This window comes from Elephas maximus, chromosome 17 (assembly GCF_024166365.1).
Source record: "Elephas maximus indicus isolate mEleMax1 chromosome 17, mEleMax1 primary haplotype, whole genome shotgun sequence".
Lineage (NCBI taxonomy): Eukaryota > Metazoa > Chordata > Mammalia > Proboscidea > Elephantidae > Elephas > Elephas maximus.
In genome coordinates this window covers 39,931,558-39,953,897 of record NC_064835.1, presented here as the reverse complement: position 1 = coordinate 39,953,897, position 22,340 = coordinate 39,931,558, and the positions used below count along the sequence as shown (strand labels likewise).

At 39.6% G+C, this 22,340-nt stretch overlaps 1 protein-coding gene across 5 annotated transcripts in view; it reads left to right on the top strand.

Moving 5' to 3' along the window:
• NCAPD3 (non-SMC condensin II complex subunit D3) overlaps positions 1 to 22,340 on the top strand; it is a 147,981-nt gene that overhangs the window by 77,958 nt on the left and 47,683 nt on the right. The window lies entirely within an intron of this gene.

The window sequence follows — 22,340 nt, the reverse complement described above, 5'->3', positions numbered from 1 at the left end:
AAACTGTTCTTAACATTTTATTGAATTGGTTGGATTAATAACACTGCAGCTTTTTTTTTTTTTTTCCGTCTGATAAGGTTTACTAAGTATGCACTGTGTACAGCAAATATTGTGGTTATGAGCTAGGACCAGTAATGACGTGTTTCATCTGTACTGCAGTCATCTTCCAGTTTGACTGTATGTGTGCTACCTGGGGTGCTTTTGCTTTTTCTTATTATACAAGAAGCTCTTCCCTACTTGTTTATTTATAATTACAGATGAATTATCATACAGTAGAAAAAGTAATAGCGTTTACTTCATTAAATTCCGTTGTGTGGCCTTGGCAAATCACCTCATATCTCTGGGACTACTTTTCTCATTGGCAAGATGAGCCAGTTGGATCACATGACCACTTATGGTCCCTTTTTGGTATTAAAACTCTGTGACTAAAAATATATTCACTTGTTAAACATTTTTTGAGTACCAACTATGTGGTTGATTTAAAGAAGTTTTTTTTCTTCCTTTTTTTATTGTGCTTTAAGTGAAAGATTACAATTCAAGTCAGCTTCTCATATAAAAACTTACACATACATTTGTTACGTGACCCTAGTTGCTCTCCCTATCACGTGACAGCATACTCCTCTCCACCCTGTTATTTCCCGTCCATTCAGTCAGCTTCTTTCCCCCTCTGCCTTCTCATCTTGTCTCCAGACAGCAGCTGCCCACATAGTCTCATGTGTCCACTTGACCTAAGAAGCACACTCCTCACCAGTATCATTTTATATCTTATAGTCCAGTCTAATCTTTGTCTGAAGAGTTGGCTTCGGGAATGGTTTTAGCTTTGGGCTAACAAGAGAGTTGGGGGCCATGTCCTATGGTGTCCCTCCAGTCACAGTCAGACCATTAAGTCTGGTCTTTTTACTGGAATTTGAGTTCTGCACCCCACTTTTTTCTTGCCCCATCAGGGATTCTCTGTTGTGTTCCCTGTCAGGGCAGTCACTGGTGGTAGCCGGGCACCATCTAGTTCTTCTGGTCTCAGGCTAATGGACTCTCTGGTTTATGTGTCCTTTTCTGTCTCTTGCTAATATTTTCCTTGTGTCTTTTGTGTTCTTTATTCTCCTTTGCTCCAGGTGGGTTGAGACCAATTGATGCATCTCAAACAGCCGCTTGCTAGCTTTTAAGACCCCAGGTGCCACTCACCAAAATGGGATGCAGAACGTTTTCTTAATAAACTTGGTTATGCCAGTTGACCTAGATATCCCCTGAAACCATGGTCCCCAGACCCCTGCCCCTGCCACTCAGTCCCTGGAAGTGTTTGGTTGTGTTCAGGAAGCTTCTTAGCTTTTGGTTTAGTAGTTGTGCTGACTTCCCCTGTATTGTGTGTTGTCCTTCCCTTTATCTAAAATAATTCTTGTCTACTATCTCATTAGTGAATACCCCTCTCCCTCCCTCCCCAACCTTGTAACCATCAAAGAATGTTTTCTTCTGTATTTAAACCTTTTCTTGAGTTCTTATACTAGTGGTCTAATACAACATTTGTCCATTTGTGACTGACTGATTTCACTCAGCATAATGCCTTCCAGATTCATCTATGTTATGAGATGTTTCACAGATTCATCATTGTTCTTTATCATTGCATAATATTCCATGTGTGAATATACCATAGTTTATCCATTCATCCAGTGATGGGCACCTAGGTTGTTTCCAACTTTTTGCTGTTGTAAACGGTGCTGCAATGAACATAGGTATGCATATATCTATTCATGTGATGGCTCTTATTTCTCTAGGATATATTCCAAGGAGTAGGATTACTCAGTGGTATGGTAGTTCTATTTCTAGCTTGTTAAGGAAGTGCCAAATTAATTTCCAAAGTGATTATACCATTTTACATCCCCACCAGCACTGTATAATTGTTCCAGTCTCTCCACAACCCCTCCAGCGTTTATAATTTTGGGTTTTTTTTTTTTTTTTTTTTTTTAGCGCTAGCCTTGTTGGGGTAAGATGGTATATCATTATAGTTTTGATTTGCATTTCTCAAATGGCAAATGATCTTGAGCATTTCCTTATGTATCTATTAGCTGCCTGAATGTCTTCTTTGGTGAAGTGCCTGTTCATATCCTTTGCCTGTTTTTTAATTGGGCTATTGTTTTTTCGTTGCTGAGGTTTTGCTCTATCTTGTAGATTTCAGAGATTGACGCTGATCAGATTTGTTGTAGCCAAAAACTTTTTCCCAGTCTGTAGGTTGTCTTTTTACTCTTTTGGTAAAGTCTTTGGGTGAGCTTAAGTGTTTAGTTTTTAGGAACTCCCAGTTATCTAGTTTCTCTTCTGGTGTTCATGCATTGTTACTAATATTTTATATTCTGTTTATGCCATGTATTCGGGCTCCTAGTGTTGTCCCTATTTTTTCTTCCATGATCTTTATCATTTTAGATTTTATATTTAGGTCTTTGATTTTGAGTTAGTTTTTATGCATAGTGGGAGGTATGGGTCTTGTTTAATTTTTTTTGCTGGTAGATATCCAGTTATGCCAGTACCATTTGTTAAAGAGACTGTCTTTTCCCCAATCAATAGACTTTGGGCCTTTGTCAAACATCAGCTGCTCATAAGTGGAAGAATTTATGTCCGGATTCTCAATTCTGTTCCACTGGTCTATGTATCTGTTGTTGTACCAGTACCAGGCTGTTTTGAATACCATGGCGGTATTATACCTATTATACATTCTAAAATCAGTAGTGTGAGACCTCCCACTTTGTTCTTTTTCAGTGATGCTTTACTAATCTGAGGCCTCTTCCCTTGCCATATGAAGTTGGTGATTTGTTTCTCTGTCTCATTAAAGAATGCCTTTGGAATTTGAATCAGGATTGTATCATATGTATACATCGCTTTGGGTAGAATAGACATTTTCACAATGTTGAGTCTTCCTATTCGTGAGCAAGGTATGTTTTTCCACTTACGTAGGTCTGCTTTGGCTTCTTGCAGCAGTGTCTTGTAGCTTTCTTTGTATAGGTCTTTTATGTTTCTGGTTAGATTGATTCTTAAGTATTTTATCATCTTGGGGGCAATTATAAATGGTATTGATTTGGTGATTTCCTCTTCGACATTCTCTTTGTTGGTGTATAGGAATCCAACTAATTTTTGTATGTTTATCTTGTATCCTGATGCTTTGCTGACCTCTTCTATTAGTTCCAGTAGTTTTCTTATGGATTCTTTAGGGTTTTCTGTGTATAAGATCATATCATCTGAAAATAGAGATACGTTTACTTCTTCCTTACCAATTTGGATCCCCTTTATTTCTTTTTCAAGCCTAATTGCTCTGACTAGGACCTCCAGCACAATGTTGAATAAGAGTTGTGGTAAAGGGCATCCTTGTCTGGTTCCTGTTCTCAAAGGGAATGCTTTCAGACTCTTTCCATTTAGGATGATGTTGGCTGTTGGCTTTGTATAAATGCCCTTTATTATGTTGAGGAATTTTCCTTCTATTCCTATTTTGCTGAGAATTTTTATCATGAATGGATGTTGGACTTTGTCAAATGCCTGTTCTGTATCAATTGATAAGATCATGTGGTTCTTGTCTTTTGTTTTATCTATGTGATAGATTACATTGATTTTTTTTTCTAATGTTGAACCATCCCTGCACACCTGCTATGAATCCCATTTGGTCGTGGTTAATTTTCTTTCTTTTTTTGATATGTTGTTGAATTCTATTGGCTAGAATTTTGTTGCAGATTTTTGCATCTAAGTTCATGAGGGATATTGATCTGTAGTTTTTTTGTGGTGTCTTTACCTGGTTATGGTATCAGGGTTAGGCTGGCTTCATAGAATGTGTTTAGGAGTATTCCATCCTTTTCTATGCTCTGAAATACCTTTCGAAGTATTGGTGTTAAATCTTCTCTGAAAGTTTGGTAGAATTCTACAGTGAAGCCGTCAGGGCCAGGGCTTTTTTTTGCTGGAGATATTTTAAATTACTTTTTCAATCTCTACTTTTGTTATAGGCTTATTTAGTTCTGCCTCTGTTTGTGTTAGGTTAGATAGGTAGTGTGTTTCTAGAAATTTGTCCATTTCCTCTAGGTTTCCAAATTTGTTAGAGTACAGTTTTTGATAGTATTCTGTAATGATTCTTTTAATTTCAGTTGACTCTGTTGTGATGTCAACCATCTCAATTCTTATTTGGGCTATTTGCTTCGTCTCCTGTTTTTCTTTTGTCAGTTTTGGCCAGTGGTTTGTCAAGTTTGTTAATCTTTTCAGAGAACCAGCTTTTGGTCTTGTTAACTCTTTAAATTGTTTTTCTATTCTCTGTTTCATTTAATTCTGCTCTAATTTTTATTATTTGCTTTCTTCTGGTGGCTGAGGGCTTGTTTTGCTGCCCTTTTTCTATTTGTTTGAGTTGTAGGGTTAATGTTCTGATTTTGGCCCGTCTTTTTGGATGTGTACATTTATTGCCTTAAATTGACCTCTGAGCACTGTTTTTGTTGTGTCCCAAAGGTTCTGGTGGGATGTGTTTTCATTCTCATTTGATTCTATGAATTTCTTTATTCTGTCTTTAATGTCTTCTAAAACCCAGTTGTTTTTGAGTAAGGTGTTGTTCAGTTTGCATGTGTTTGTTTTTTTTTCCTTGATTTTTCTGATATTGATTTCTACTTTGATGGCTTTATGGTCAGAAAAGATGCTTTGTAATATTTCAGTGTTTTGGATTCTGCTAAGGCTTGCTTTAAGACCTAATATGTGGTCTATTCTGGAGAATGCTCCATGTGTGTTGGAAAAAAAGTATACTTGGTTGCTGTTGGGTAGAGTGTTTTGTGTATATCTGTGAGGTCAAATTGGTTTATTGTGGCATTTAGATCTTCCTTGTCTTTATTGAGCTTCTTTCTGTATGTTCTGTCCTTCACTGAAAATGGTGTTGAAGTCTCCCACTATTATTGTGGAGCTGTCTATTTCTCTTTTAAATGCTGTTAGAGTTTCTTTTATGTATTTTGGAGTCTTGTGGTTGAGTACATACATATTTACTATGGTTATGTCTTCCTGGTGTATTGATCCTTTAATCAGTATATAGTGTCCTTCATTATCCTTTGTGGTAGATTTAACTTTAAAGCCTATTTTGTCAGAAATGAATATTGCCAATCCTGCTCTTTTTTGATTGTTGTTTGCTTGATATGTTTTTTTCCATCCTTTGAGTTTTAGTTTGTGTTTTTAAGTCCAAGGTGTATCTCTTGTAGGCAGCATATAGACAGATCAGTTTATCCATTCTGCCACTCTGTGTCTCTTTATTGGTGCATTTAGTCCATTTGCAGCATAATTATTGATAGGTATGAGTTTAGTGCTGTCATTTTGTTGTCTTTGTGTGTGTGTTTTTGACAGTTTCTTTTTTCCACTTAATTTTCTGAGCTGAGTCATTTTTCTTTTTGTATTTTCCTTTTGCCTCTTTCATTGTTGTTGAGTTTGTATTTGCTGAGTCTTTATGTTTTTTCTTGTTATTTTGATGTGTAGGATTGTCATTTTCCTTTGTGGTTACCTTAATATTCACCCCTATTTTTCTTAGTGTAAACCAATCTTTTATTGCTTTATATTGCCTTGATTTCATCTCAATCTATGACTACATTTTTTATTCCCTCTTTTTGGTTTTAAATTTGTCACCTTTTACATAATGACTTCTCTTTTTCCCTGTTTTGAGCTTTTTAGCTTTGATTTATTTTTGTGATCCCTATCTGTGTTGATATCTGATTCTTCTGTTCTGTGTTCCAGTCTTGGGTTGTTATCTGCCTTTATTGCTTTAGTATTTCTTGTAATTTTGGTTTGGTTTTTGCAAATTCCCTAAACTTCTGTTTATCTGGAAATGTCCAAATCTTGCCATGATATTTGAGAGAATGTATAGAAAAGGTTAACAAATCATAAGCTCAATAAATATCACAAAGAAAATATATCCATGTAACTACTACCCAAGTCATGAAATAAAACATTACCAGGCCGAAGAAGGACCCTCACACTCCCATCCAATCACTATCTTTTCCACCTGCTCAAAGGTAACCACTACTGTTAGTTTTCTCTCTTTGTAAACTTTATATAAATAGAATTATACGGTACGTATTCTTTTGTGTATCTGGCTCATTTCACTCAGTATAAAGTATGAGTCATTCAGGTTGTTGTGTATTGATTTTAATTACTCTGTGTGTGTGTGTGTATGTATGTGTGACATTTTTACTAAACCACAATGTGTTTACCCATTCTACTGTTGATTGATAATTGGGTTTTGTTTTGTTTTGTTTTTTTTTCAGTTTTTCACTATTAGGTATAATACTGCTATGAATATTCCTATGCATATCTTTTCTTTTTTTGGTAATATTTTATTGTCTGTGTGGTGAAAGTTTGCACAGAAAGTTAGGTTTCCCTTTGACAGTTTCCACACAGATTGTTCATTGACGTTACATTTTTCACAATGTGTCAGCATTCTCTTTAATTGTGTTCTGGTTGTTCTGTTTCTAGTACTCTAGTTTCCCTGCCCCCTTATTGTCTCGTCTTTGCTTTGGAGTAAATATTGACCTTTTGATCTCATATAGATGCTTTTTAGTAGAGCACTGTTCTTAAGGGTATTAACCTTTATTTTGTGTGCCACACTGCTATTTTGCTAAAAGGTGATCTCATGGTATAGTTGTCGTTCAAGGTTTAAACAGTGTCTTAGGGTGATAGTATCAGGGAGTCTTCTGCTCTCAACTGGTCCAGTTAGTCTGGACTTTTTTTTTAAGAATTTCAGTTTGTTGTACATTTTATTCCCATTCTTTCCAGGATGAAATGTTGTACCCCAGGTCAGAATAGTCAGTGTGGTAGCCAGGCACCATCTAGTTCTTCTGGTCTCAGTGTAGATGAGGCTGTGGCTCTTGTAGGCTACCAGCCTTGTAGACTTTGGTTACCATCTTACTCTTTTGCTTCTGACAAGTAGAGACCAATAGTTGTGTCTTAGATGCCAGTCACAAGCTTTTAAGACCTCAGACGCCACCCACCTCACTAGGATGCAGAAAATCAACTTTGTGAACTATGTTTGCCTGAATTGCCCCATGAGACTATGATCCTAGGCCTTCAAACCCAGAAAACCAGTCTCTGAAGGTGTTTAGTTATGCCTGAGTAGTGTCTGTAGTTGTGTCTTCCGTGAATGTATGTGCCTGCACATACATACACACATATCTGTATTTACATGTATATATAGAAACCCTGGTAGTATAGTGGTTAAGTGCTACAGCTGCTTACCAAAAAGTCGGCAGTTCAAGTCCAGCAGACACTCCTTGGAAACTCTATGGGGCAGTTCTACTTTGTCCTATAGGATCGCTATGAGTCGGAATCGACTCGCTGGCAATAAGTTTTTTTTATATAGATACTTCTGTCGGTTCTCACATATGTATATACCCTACCCAGATATGTATATGCCTATTTCCATCCATATGTGATCATATACTCTTTTTTGGTCTTTGTTGGAGTTGGTGCTCTCCTATCTATGTTGAATTCTTTAGTATAGGCATGCATTTCTCTTGAGTGCTTCTCATTGACATCGTTTACTTTGGTCATGCTGTGCTCGCTACACCCACATTTGGTGCCACTTTTCCTGTCACCAAAAATAACAAGTATCTATGAATCTATGATCTCGAGCTTGCTTTCCCCCACCCTTCTTTCCCTGGTAACCACCAATGAACAGTGGTCTCTCTCTCTATATATTCTTGTTATAAAAAGAGATCATGCAATATTTGTCCTTATGTGCTTGACTTATTTCACTTAGCATTGTGCCCTCCAGGTCCATCCATGTTATGTTTCACGACTCGTCATTGTTTTTTATGGTTGTGTAGTATTCCATTGTATGTATGTACCACATTTTGTTCATTCTTTCATCTGTTGAAGGGCACTTTGGCTGTTTCCATTTTTTTACTGTCGTTAAATAAAGCTGCATATGTTTGTTCGTGTCACTCCTTTTAGGTCTCTACAGTATATGCATAGGAGTGGGATTGCTGGATCATAGGTAGTTCTATTTCTAGTTTTTTGAGGCAGTTCCGTGCCGTTTTCCATAGTAATTGTACCATTTTACAGTCCCACCAGGAATAGGTAAGTGTTCCAGTCTCCTCACATCCTACCAACATCTGTTGTTATCTGTTTTTTTTGTTGTTGTTGTTTGTTTTTTTATCAGTGCCATTTTAGCTGGGGTGAGATGCTATCTCATGGCAGTTTTGACTTGCATGTCTCTAACGGCTAATGATCGTGAGCATCTTGAGCATCTTTTCGTGTGTTCGTTTGCTGCTTAGGTGTTCTCTTTGGTGAAGGTCCTATTCATGTTCTTTGCCCATTTTATAATTGGGATGTTTGTGTTTATGTTGTTGAGTTGTTAAAGTTTTGTATAAATTTTAACGATTAGACCCCTATCGATACTGTATTTTAGTGCAAATAACACGTTATATGTTTTGCCAACAATACCTTCCCCACACGAAGTATTCTTGTAAACGTGCTATGCTAATATTTTTACATGTTGCTGTAAAAACAAATTAGCATAGTACATTTACAAAAATAGCTTGTGTGGGTAGGGTGCAATTGGGAAAAAATGTATAATGCGCGTGTTATTTGTATAAAACTACATTATGTCATTTCCAAAGATTTTTTCCCAGTGTGTAGGTTATCTTTTTACTCTTTTGGTAAAGTCTTTTGATGAGCATAGTTTTTAATTTTTATGAGGTCCCATTTATTTATTTTGTCTCCTATTTGTGCATTTGTTCTTATGTTTGTTGCTCTATTTTTACAAAAGAGTAGGTCCCATACTTTTCTCCTTGTGTTTTCTTCCAGAAATTTTATAGTTTTAAGTTTAACATTCAGGTGTCTGGCCCATTTTGAGTTAGTTTTTGTGTATGGTATGGGGCATAGGTCCTGTTTCATTTTTCTGTGAATAGTTGTCCAGTTTTTCCAGCACCATTTATTAGACTGTTTCTGCCCCATTGAATGGACTTGGACTCCTTGTTGAAAATAAGTTGTCCACAGATGACTGGATTTATTTCTGGGTTCTCAGTTCTGTTCCACTGTTCTGTGTGTCTATCATTGAACCAGTACTCGATTCTGACTCATAGCAACCCTACAGGACAGAGTAGAGCTGCCCCATAGGGTTTCTAAGGAGCAGCTGGTAGATTGCGCTGCCAACCTTTTGGTTAGCAGCAAAGTTTTTAACCACTGCACCTCCAGGGTTCCTTGATTACAGTGGCTGTATAGTATGTTTTGATATCAAAGAGTGTGAGGCATCCTACTTTGTTCTTTTTCAGTATTGCTTTGGCTATTTGGGATTTCTTTCCATATAAAGTTGGTTGTTAGTTTTTCCATTTCAGTAAAGAATGTTGTTGGGATTTGTATTGGGATTGCACTGTATTTGTAGATATCTTTTTTTTTTTTAAGGTAGAATTGACACTTTCATTGTTAAGCCTTCTAATCTATGAGCATGGAATGTCTATAAGTAGGTCTCTTTTAATCTTTTGTAGTAGTGTTTTATAATTTTCACTGTATACATCTTTTATGACCCTCATTAGGTTAATTCCTAGGTTTTTCTTTTTTATCATTTGGGGGGTTATTGTAAATGGTATTGTTTCCTTGATTTCCTTTTCAGAGTAGTTTTTGTTAGTGTGAAATAATCCAAGTGATTTTTGTATGTTGATCTTGTAGCCTCAATGTTTTTGAGTTCTTCTCTTAGTTCCAGCAGTTTTCTTTAGGGTCTTCTATGTGTAGGATCATGTCCTCTATGAATAGAGATAGTCTGACTTCTTCCTTTCTGACTTGGATACCATTTATTCCTTTCTTGTCTTATTGCCCTGGCCAGGACTTCCACTACAATGTTGAATGACAGTGGTGATAATGGGTATCCTTCTCTCATTTGTGTTTTTAAAGGGAAGGATCTCAATCTTTCTTCATTGAATATAATGTTGGCTGTTGGTTTTGCGTGTTATGTCCTCGATTATGTTGAGAAATTTCCCTTCTTTCCAATTCGAAGTGTGTTGAATTTTACCAAATGCCTTGTCTGCATCAATTGATGTGATCGTGTGGTTCATTTTCTTTGTTTTATTTATGTGGTGGATTACATGGATTGATCTTCTAATTTTGAGCCACTCTTACAGTCCTGGTATGAATCCCACCTGATCATGGTGTATGATGTTTTTGATATGTTGCTGAGTTCTGCTGGTTAGAATTTTGTTGAAAAATTTCACATCCATGTTCATGAGGAATGTTGGTCTGCGTTTTTTTTTTTTTTGGCGGGGGGTGTTTGCTTGGTTTAGGTATCAGGGTTATGCTGGTCTCATAGAAAAAGTTAGGGAGTGTTCCATCCTCTTCTATGTTTTTGAAGAGCTTGAGGAGAATTGTTGTCAACTCTTCTCTGAATGTTCGGTAGAATTCCCCAGTGTAGCCACCTGGTCCTGGGCCTTTTTTTTTGATGACATCTTCAGTCTCTTCTTTAGTAATGTATCTGCTTAGATTTTTTACCTCTGTGTGAGTTTAGGTGGGTAGTGGGTTGCTAGGAATTTGTCCATTTCATCTAGGTTTTCAAATTTGTTGGAGTACAATTTTACATAGTAATCTATTATGATCCTCTTCATCAGCTGGATCTACTGTAATGTCTCCAGTTTCATTTCTAAATTTGGTTATTTTCCTCTTCTTGTTTTTCTCTTTAACATTCTATCCAGTGGCTTATCTATTTTATTGATTTCTTTCAAAGAACCGACTTCTGGTTTCGTTGATTCTGTTTTTTTTTCTATTTTGTTTATTTCTGCCTTGATCTTTATTATTTCCTTTTTTCTGGTAGCTTTAGGCTTCTGCTCTTTGTTTTCTATTTATTCAAGTTGTGGGTTCAAATTATTAAATCTGTATCTTTTTTAATGTAGTCATTTATTGCTATGGATTACCCTTTGGGTACTGATTTTGCTGTATCCCAGAGGTTTGATATGTTATGTTTTTGTTTGTAAATGAATAATTTGTTTTATAAAGATCAGCACAAAACTGTTTCCTGTGAAACCCGAAAGAACCAAAACCATTGCCGTCGGGTCAGTTCCGGCTGATAGTGACCCTATAGGACGGAGCAGAATTGCCCCATAGAGTTTCCAAGGAACACCTGGTGGATTCAAACTGCTTACCTTTTGGTTAACAGCCGTAGCTCTTAACCACTATGGCACCAGGGTTTCCGGTTCCTCTGAGGCAGAGGTTAAAGATGTCCCAAACGTCCAACTTTTCCAAGCTGCCGTACCATTCCATCATCTCTAACATGAACTACTCTGCCGTGCCTCAGTACTCTCCCTCCTGTCTTTGGGTTCTCTAATTCCCTGTAACGTCTCAAATTCATGGATCAGGTGTAGACTTCTCCCTGCCCTCAGTCTCTGCTGAAAGGCACTCAGCTTTCTTGCTCCATGGGCCGGGAAGCCCACTGCACTGTCTCCTACAGGTCTCTGCTACAGGTCTCTCCCTCTTCGGTGATGGTGGGCTCTCCCCTCTGCTCTGAAACTGACTCTCTTTTAAGGCAAAATTGATCAATCCCCTTGGTAGGCCACACTTACCCTATCATACAGTCACCTGGGTGGGAGTTATAAGATCATGGCTAGAAAAGCCACACACAAAGGTAATTAATCCACCACAGGCCACCCTCGGGCTTTTTTTAGCTGTTGGCCCTTTCATACTTGAAAGATTAACTTCCCCTTCCCAATCATTTACCAGTCCAAAACAGTCATTAACAATTAGCCCTTCAACATGGCAAAGAGTCCAAAGGGTGAGTTTACTCAGCTACCAGCCATTCAGGTCTGCTGTGGGTTTCCATCTGAATTTTTCAGGTTCTCCAAAAGTCATCTCGTCTTCACCCTTTCTGGCCTCTGACAAAATTCAACTGAAAGAAGATTATTCCCTTGCTTTGAGTCTCTCTCAAGTTATCAGCATAATGTTAGGTTTCCCCTGCTGCATAGCCCATTTATTCATTCCTTTACCTTCAACTATTATTTCTCCTTACTTCTGTTTGTCATTTATTTTTAGCCAGACTTTTCTACCTTGGGAAGGAACATCAGGTTCAGCTGCTGTGCTAGTCCAGATTGCTGGTAGCAAGACCAGTCTAGCAAGTGTGACCTCCTCAGTCCACTCACATTCATGTTGGGTAGGGTTACATAGGTACAACAGTAGTGGCTGTCTTGCCCAGTAGTAGGCAGTACGTCACTTTTCACTGTCAACCCCAATTTTGCCAGATGGTGGGGAGGTACAATCCATTCCATCAGACCCTTGGAAATTCTGGCATACATGTTCAGGGGTGTAGTTACACTCTCTTGCTTGAGGATCATCTCTGCTTCTGGCATCCGCAGCTGCATTCCTGGTCCCAGAGCCGCAGCATCCGGCTGGAAAAAAACAATTTTAGGTGATACAGGGAAGAACTGCACAATGGCACCAGCATCCTCCCCCACCGCCTCTTCCCCCAGCTCCCCCAGAGAAGCGTAGGAATCTGTCCACTGGTGATTCTCTTTGTTTCCCTCATGTTGAGTGTGAGCACACACCCATGAAGGTGTGTGAGCCAGCCCTTCGTGCCTTTCTCTCTCCCCATTTTGGATAACAAATGTTTCAATTGCCCATGCCGATTCTCTTATCAAACCATTATTCTGAGGGTGGTATGAAACATGGTATGTCTATTTAATATGATCTTTCTTGGCCCATTGCTGCACCCTGTGGGCTGTGAAGTGTGTTCCTTGGTCTGATGAAATATAACTCAGTGGCCCAAATTGGTGCAGTAGCTTTTGTTCCAGTCCCTTCACGGTATTTTTGGCATTTGCATATGTCATGGAATATGCAAAGTCCAGTGCAGAGTATCTATTCCTGTGAGGACCTGTTTGTAGCCACCTGGTGCCACCAAGGTCATTGGTCCAATATAATCAACTTGCCAGCTATGTGCAGGACCTCACCCCTGGGGAATCTGCTGTATAGCCATCTGCAACCTCGGTCTTGCTGGCAGACAGAGCAGTCCTTATTGGCATTTTGTGCCTCAGATGGTGCAAGGAGAATGTGTCTAGATTCAGCCCATCTATGCATTGCTGCAGCACCACCATGTCTACTCATTTCGTGGACCCAGTTGGCCACCTCAAGTGAGTGTACCAACAGATCCGCTTACAAATTCCAGTTGCCTTCTAATCCAGGAAGGGGGTTTTCCTGATGGGCATTGACATGCCCTGCACGGGTGTCCCCTTAATAGTCTGATTTTCCATCGCCCATTTTGCCTGATCATATAGCTAAAGCTGTTGGCCATTGCCCATGAATCAGTAAAAATCCACCCAAGAATTTCACCATTTAGGCAGGGCCTTAGATTTTTGCTGGATTTATTAACCAGCCTCCATTGGTCGTATGTGGAAAAAACCGCCACCACTATATTCAAATCAGCCCTAGCCTGTTCTTCAGTGCTTAATCTTAACATATTGTCAGTGTAACGTATCATCGTACTTGAGATCCATACCAAGTCCAAGTCTCTTCTAAAGAAACTATGACAGTAAGGTGGTGAATTCAGATAGCCCTGTGGCAATGTAGTGAAGGTAAGCTGAGAGCCTTTTTACGTGAAAGCAAACTGCACCTAGGTCTTTTCTGAGATTGGTATGGAGAAAAAGGTATTTGCAAGATCAGTCAGTGCGTACCAGTCTCCACTAGCCTGCTGCAGCTTTTATTTTCTCCACCATTGATACCATGTCTGGAACAGCTGCAGCCACAGGGTGGCACTACTTAGGCCTCGATAGTCTACTGTCAGCCTCTATGAGCCACCTGCCTTTTTCATGGGCCCTACAGGGCTGTTACACAGAGAAATTGTTGGCACCAGTACTCCAGCCTTTAGCATGTCTTTAATCAAGGCGGTAACCTCCTTTTGTCCACCAGGTATCCTATACTGTTTCAAATTAACAACCTGAGTGTGTTTGGGCAATTCTAATGGTCCCCATTTAGCATATTTGATCAATACTGGCCTAAGGGCAGACTTACACACCTTCAGTTTTACAATATCGGGAAGAGGGAGTGTTCCCCAATTAGACATAATATCCTCACCAATAGTACATTCAGACAAGGGAGATGCAACTACTTCATACAAGATCTGTTTAAATCTTCCAATTCTCATCCAGACTTTCACCTTATTCCCATCAACCATTGCATCCCCACATCCCTCCAGTCTAACCTTAGGCCACTTCAAGCTTTTATTGACAAGTTTTGGGATTATAGTACATTGAGCTCCTGTGTCCAGGAGCCCCAAGAAAGGTCTCTCTTCCCCACCCCCAGGCTATTTCATCCGCACATGTGCATATAGCCTTGGGTCCCCTGCTGGGAGCTGGACCAGAAGACCCTGGCACCCTTGTCAATCCTTGTCTTGATCTACCAGCCAAGCCTTTGCTTCAAATGGCCCCAGGTGGGAATTTCCATCATTAAATACCTCCCAGCTGGAGTGAATAGGGCAGACTTGTTTAGCCCTCTTTAACATTGGGTGATCAGCAGAAATTTTTGTTGGTCCACCCAACCTCCTGTAGTGCTGCCTTAGAACCTTTGTCTCAACTCCATCAATTGCTATATTCATCCCATTTCTTAGTAACCATCTAAAAATCTTTTTACTGTTGGGTAAGTTCTTTGCCCATTGCCTCTTCCCATTCTCCTATAATTCACCCTTATGTTTCTTGCACCAGTAAGACCCATGCAGGGAAGCTGTGCCAACAGATCCTATAAGGGTTCTCGGATTGTTGATTTATTTCACAGTAGCAACATTACATGGGCTGCCTATGTAGTAGAAAGGTCTCCCTCGATTACCATATCTACCATGACCTGTGTAAGGGGCATACTCAGTGGGTGAACATCATGACCAACATAAAGCCACTCCAGCATGGCTTAACAGAAGCAGCATATCAGCTGCTTCCTCTGGAGTGTTCCATTGGGTATTTAGAGGGGGAGAGAGGTAGTTTCCTTTCTCAGGGTAAACAAATCTCACCACAGATTTTATCCAGTCTATCAAGCTGACCATCCCCTCTGGGTTAACCTGCTGTGTAAGTAGATCTTGTATCATCATTTGTGACTGTTCCATAGTGAATTGTGGGTCTTGCATCAACCCAAACGTGCTCTTCCATTCTGCAGCATTCAAAACTAAAGACACTGCCCCTAAGTTAGTCGCTCTCACCATCCATTTTAGTAACGGTTCCTTGGGAAGCTGACAATACCGGTCTACAAACTGAAGCCACTCCTTTACATCGTACCCTCAGATTTCTGTAGTTTCTTCCCTTTGCCCGTTGCCCTCCTGGACTATCTTCTTGGTGGCCAGTGGTGGTAGAGGAACTGCCTGTTATTCCAACCCAATTTTTCCTTTCCGGGTCTGCCAAGCCTAGCAGTCATAGCTCTGACTGGACTGGATATGGGCTTGGTTCAGTGCTAAAATCAGCCCCTACATTCTTTTTCCCTGCCATTGTAGCTATTTCAGATAACAGAAACCAAAGAATTGTATGTCTAGCTCTTATCACTCTGTATTTCCATATGCATACAACTAGCCAGTTCCTCCCTAATTCTCTGCAATGTTTCACAGAACTCATGAACCATATAAAGGAAATGGCTTACGGCATTGTGGAGGCTGGAAAGTCTCAGGTATGTGGGTCAGGCTTAGACTTCTCCCTGGTCCTCAGTCTCTGCCCAAAGGCACTCAGCTTTCTCGCTCTGTGGGCCAGGAAGCCCACTGCGCCATTTCCTGTGTATCTCTGCTGCAGGGTCTTTCCTTCTTTGGTGGTGGTGAGCTCTCCTGTCTGCTCTGGGATTGACTCTCTTTTAAGGCAAAAATGACCAGTCCCCTTGATTAGCCACAATTACGCTATCATACAGTCACCTGGGTAGGAGTTACAAGACCACGGCTAGAAAGGCCACCGCAGTTTGAGTGTTAAGAATTTTTAAATTTTACATTTGATTGCTTCTGTGACCATACATGGAAACTAACGGTGTTTTAGTAGTATGTTATTTAGTTTCCATGTATTTTTTTTCCTCTTGTTTTTTCTGTTGTTAATTTCTAGCTTTGTACCATTATGGTCAGAGAGGATGCTTTGTGTAATTTAAATATTTTTAAATTTGTTGAGACTTTATGTCCTAGCATATGATCTGGAACGTGATCCACATGTGCTGGAGTAAAATGTATATTGTTCTGATGATGAGTGGTGTGTTCTATATATGTCCGTTAGGTCAAATTGGCTTATGGTTTTATTTAAGATCTCAGCGTCCTTAGTGGTCTTTCTTTTAGATGGCTCTGTCTGAAATTGAAAGTGGTGTGTTGAAGTCCCCAACTATCATGGTGGAGTTGTCTGTTTCTTCGTTTGCATTAGTATTTGTTTTTTGTATTTCGGAGCGTTGACGTTAGGTTCATATATAAATGTCTTCTTGCTGGGTTTGTTACTGCAGAATGGCCTCGGTTCTTGTCTTCGGTGTAGGAAAGATTTCAAACACTGAGACAAATAGTGCCAAGTGAGCAGAGGTTTATTAGCAAGCAGAGGGCTAGTAGTAAAAGTATACTTGACTAGAAAGTGTCAAGCAGGCTACTCAGATACAGAGAGAATCTGAGAGCCGGGAGTCCTTTTCTTTGGGTTTTATACGCCTTTCTTCTCTTCATCTGTCTCTATTAACATTTAAAAAGCAGGGCAAGACCCCCTGCAAAGACTATTTCTTTGGCTTAAGGTTTAATTACCAAGTTAGAGATCTTATCAAGTTAGGGACTTTATCAAGTTAAGGGCTTTATCAAATCAAAGACCCCTGTAAAGATCATTTCCTTGGCTTAAAGTTTAACTATGTAGGGACCATCTTATTGAGGAATGTCACCACCCCCTGTCTCTTCCTTTGTTGGGATTGTTTTATTGAGGAATGTCAGCACTCCCCCACCCCCCACCTCTTCTTCTTCCTGAGTGCAAGCTCTCCCCCTCCCCCTTAACAGATTGACCCATTTTCTAATGTTGACAGTTCAGTGGGTTATGCAACTATAAAGATTTGTGAAATTTTCAGAATACATGGTACTTTTTTAAAAAGGACACAGTTTTATATTTAAAAAAAAAATTCATTGCCATTGAGTCGATTCTGACTCATAGCAACCCTGGAGGACAGGGTAGAACTGCCCCATAGGGTTTACAGGGAGTGGCTGGTGGATTTGAACTGCTGACCTTTTGGTTAGCAGCCAAGTTCTTAACCACTGTGCCACCAGGGCTCCTTGTATAGGTATTTCTTTTTTTTTTTAATTTTTTATTTATTGTGCTCTAAGTAAAAGTTTACAGATCAAGCTAGTCTGTCATACAAAAACTTATACACACCTTGGTATGTACTTCTAGCCGCTCTCCCCCTAATAACACAGCACAATGGTATAGGTATTTATTTCAAGCTTTAATTCATAATGCCTCTCTAGAATGGAAAATAGAAGAGGTTACACCTCATTTTCAACCCTGTGCTCAATGCATGTATGTTGTCTGACACTTAATAGTTCTTCAGTAAATGCTTGAATAACAGTTATCAGCACCGTAAATAAAATTAAAACACAAAGGATAGATTGGGAAAACTATAACATATGACAGACAAAGGGTGGTGTCCTTTAGTAATAATTCTTATAAATCAGTAAAGAAAAGATGAACTCCTTAATGGAAAAATGGATAGACTATATGAACAAGCACCATGCAAAAGATGAAATCAAACAGGTAATAAACATACAAAGAGATACTGAATCTGGTATTAAACTTCTCTACCAGTCAAAGAAGTTGGAAATAAAACAACTCAATCTCTTATAATGTCAATTATAATAATGTACAGTATTATTGAGAATTTGAGAAAATGGGCATTTTTATACACCTTGTTAGAGTATAAATTGTTATCTTAGGCTGGGTTCCCCAGAGAAGTAAAATCAGTGAAGCATGTATATACAGAGAGAGAGAGATTTGTATCAAGGAAATGGCTTAGGCAGTTGTAGAGGCTAGAAAGTCCCAAGTCTGTGGATTAGGGGCGAGGCTTCTCCTGACTCAGGTAGCCGCTATGGGGTCTGGCTAACCCAAGATTGGCAGGTCAGACAGCAGTCCTGGGGCTCACAGGCCATGGAGGCTGCTGAATCCCAAGATCTGCAGGTAAGCTGCTAGCTCAAGTTCCAAGAACGGGAGCCAGATATAGGATCCAAAGCGAGCCAAAGCCAGTGAGCTTGGCCAGAAAGTCCACATATACTGGACGTAGGCCACACCCCCAAGGAAACTGCCTTTCAGCTGATTGACTGCTCAGAGCAGATCCCGTCATGGAGGTGATAATGTCATTACCGCCGAACTACTGAGACTCATGGCACAGCCAAACTGACACACAACCTTAATTATCAGAATTGTTGAAATCTGTTTGAAGGACAACCTAGCAATGTATATTTTAAGGGGAAAAAAAAAAATTCTTCAGCCCAGCATTTACCACCCTAGGAATTTATCCTAAATATGTGGTGAAGTGGGTTCTTAAGCTGTACGCATGAGGGTGTTTTGCAGTATTGTTTCTCAGAACAAAAATTGGATGAAACTTAAAACATATGGGAAGAAAATTGCTGAGTATATTTCATCACATGAGTACAATTCAGTACTGTGCTTCTGGTAAAAATGAAGTAGTACAATTGTAGTTATTAACACGGGAAGATACTAACAGCATATTGCCAGGTAAAAGACAAGATACAGAATGCTACAATCACATATGTTTAAATATATCAAAAGTGTGGTATTTTTATATATGCATTTTAAGTATCTGGAAGAAACAAGCATCAGTGATTATTGAGTGTGAGTGTGGGGTAGGGCTGTTTTCACTTTCCACTTGCTACACCTATTGTTTGAGGTAATTTAAGTAATAAGAATATATTACTACTCTTACTATTTTAAAAAGATAATTACAATGTGATGTTTTTAAAAATTGATATTTAAAAAAACAGAAATGTGTAGCTCCAGCTTGGTTTTACAGCCCCACCTTTTAAACTACCAGCTGGATTCCTCCCCACATCTGCTTTTCTCCCTGTATTCCTTCTGTGTTAATTCTGCCATATCACCAAGTTACCCAAATGCAGAACCTGGGAGTCGTGCTAATCTCCGTCATCATTTTCCTTCCTCACTCCCCACTCCTCAGTGTGCACTCAGCCTGTCCTCAGTTCTTGGTAGTTCTCCAGTGCAAATGTTTCTGGAATTCTTCCATCTTCAGGATTTCAGCCTTAAGCTCAGGCCCCATCATTACTTCCCTGAATTCCCCTAATCTCCTTTCTGGCTAGGTCTCTGCCTCTAGCTTCTCCTCACTCTAATCTGGCTTTTGCTCCGCCCCTGGAGGGATTTTTCTAAAGATTTCACTTAGTGGCTTCCAGTCACTTCAGAATAAAATGTGAACTTTCAACTTAGCATATACAGTGCTCTCATCATATAGCTTCTACCCACCTCTTCATTGTTATCTCCCATTTGCCCGCATTCATTCTGTGCCCTGACAGCAGCAGACCATGACCCAGGCTGCCGTGCTGTTTTAAAACATGGTTGTGCCTTTGAACATGGTTCTTCTCTCTGTATGAAATGTCCTTCCCAGGCGTCTCTCCTTTTTTTTTTTTTAATCTTGTCCTAGATTTCCTTTGCTTATCTCTAAGAATCTCGCTTGACTCCCCTGGTTTCATCAGTTCTGAAATACATATTTTCTTACATTTTAACGTCTCTGAAATTGAGGTACATCTTACAATCAAGTTGTGTTATAGTACCCCTCACAGGCTTTGTTTTCATTTTAAAGTAAGGAAAACCACCTGTGGGTATTTGAAGTCAGAGGGCTAGGGAACCAGTAGATAGAAAGTATTGAAGGTAAATGAAAGATGGTGGATATTTAATGAAGAAAGTGTAAAAGAAAAACACATCTACAAAATAGGAAAAGAAAACTTTAGAAGTAAAAGTAACTGAAAAGGGAATAGAGAGAGAAGTGCAAAAGAGAAAATGATGTAAACACTAGAGCCTTTCGTCTCTCAGTAAAAACCAAAAAAAGCCATTCAGTAAAGTAGCAATTAAAATTATTTGCCCAAAGTTGGGAAGGAGAGGGTAGAATTGGGGGGCTTAAGTGTCAAGAAATTTTGGAATAACTTTCGTAGGAAATGAGCTAGGCAGCAGTTCTCAAAGTGTGGTGGGTTCATGAGGTCAAACTATTTTTATAGTAATGTCGTTGTTGGGTGCTGTTGAGTCAATTCTGACTCATAGTGACCCCATGTGACAGAGTAGAAGTGCCCCGTAGGGTTTTCTAGGCTGTAATCTTTAGGGGAGCAGATCGCCAGGTCCTTCTCCAGCAGAGCTGCTGGTGGATTCGAACCATCAACCCCTTGGTTAGTGGGTGAGCATTTAACCATTGTGCACCAGGGCTCCTTTTTCATAGTAACATTAACATGTTTTTTGCCATTTTTCACTCATTCTTTGATGACAGTGCATTAGAGTTTCCCAGAGTCTGTCTGGCAATATTGAAACAGATTTAATGCTTAAAAGCCAGACCTTAAAGAGATTAACAAAACTGTAAAACGATGCCATTCTTCTCACTAAATTTATTTGTTTGGAAAGGATAGTAATTTTCTGTGAAAAGAATACATTAGTTTGTGTTAATATGCAATGGGTATATTGTTATTTTTAAACAAATATTTTTTTTAAGTCCTAAGTGGAAATATTGATTGATATAATACACTTAAAACAAAGCTCTTTGGGGTGCTCAGTAAGTTTTAAAAGTTTAAATAGGCCTTGAGATGAAAAAAAATGTAAGAGCCACTGAGCTAGGGAATAAAGAAAAGCTACTTAGAATTATTGAGAACACTAAGGGTTGTAGAATAAAAGAGTTCTATAAACATTTATAAACAAAATGTTAAGTTCTTTAATAAATAGAAAGTATTATTGCTATATCAGTAACAGTTCAGGGAAAGAGAACTTCACAGAATAGATGACAGTTCAAACCTGAAGGTTAATAAAGGGCAAAGAGCATTCCCATGAAGGAAATAGCCGATGCAAAGCCATGGAGACATGAAGTCATGTGTACTGTTCCAAGCACCCCGGGACCTCAGGCTGGCTTGTGGGGCTGTGCATAAAGTGAAACTGGAGGGCTAAGCAGGGAGAGTTGTCTGACTTTAGGTTGGAAACAGGGTGGGAAGAGGGAGGCCGTTGATGAATTTAAGGCAGATGAGTAATGCAGGATTTTATATTTAAGAATTGTAGACAGTGGTTTTGTGTTTGGTGACCAAGAATGCAGGAGTGAAGTCTGGGAAAATAGGCCACCGTCGAGATGATTGAAGTTAAAGATAATGAGGGCCTGAATTAAGGAAGGCAATGGAAATGGAGAGAATGGGACATGTTCAAGAGCTGTTTACCAAGGGGAGGAGGTAGAGCTGGTGAAGCATTGGATTTGAAGGAAATGGAAGAAGAAATGGCCAATTTATTCAGTTGAATAAACATTCTTCACAGAAGAATTCAATGCACTTTCTCCACTTAAGCTGCTCACAGTCTAATAGAGACCTCAAAAAAACAAAACCAAACTCACAATTTTAATATAAAGTGAGTTACAGGAGCACGGAGAAAAGAGCACAAGCAGCTGTGTAAAAACGGCTCAGGGAAGGTGTCTGACCCCCGTACGGCTCAGGGAAGGTGTCTGACCTCCATACTTCACAAGAGGAAAGGAGAACCAAGATCAACAGTCTGTGATTCCCGTGAGGCGGAAGTCAGACATGCCTCCTCTCTCTGCCATCTTTATTGACACCAACCGTCCCTTCCACAGCACTCTCTACTTCTCTGCTGCGTTCGATAATTCATTGTAACAGCCACGCAGAACTCACAGACCATACTCACAATTATGGGGTTTATTAGGAAAGTCAAAGTTACAATTCAGGCTCAAGAACACTCAGGATTCAGTTCTTTCATCAGGATAGCCTCTCGCTAGCTGTGCTTGCAGGCATGCCTCTCTCTGGCTCTCAGTCTCTACCCAGAGGCACTCAGCTTTCTCTCTCTGTGGGCCAGAAAGCCCACCACGCCATCTCTGGCCACTAGGTCTCTCCTTCCTTGGTGGTGGTGGTGCTGGTGGGCTCCTCCTCTCTGCTCTGAATTGGCTCTCTTTTAAGGCAAAACTGACCAGTCCCCTTGATAGGCCACAGTTACCCTTTCACAAAAGCACCTGGGTGGGTGTTACAAGAACATGGCTAGAAGGGCCACACACAAAAGTAATTAATCTGCCGCAAGTTGGGTGGTATTTTTCATTTATTTATAAGTGTAGGCTAGCTTCCCAGAAGGGGTACCATGAGCTAAATCTTGAGGAGTGAGTAGGAATCAGCAAGGCAGCCATAATAGTGAGGATGTTCCAGGCAGGAAATAGCAGTGCAAAGG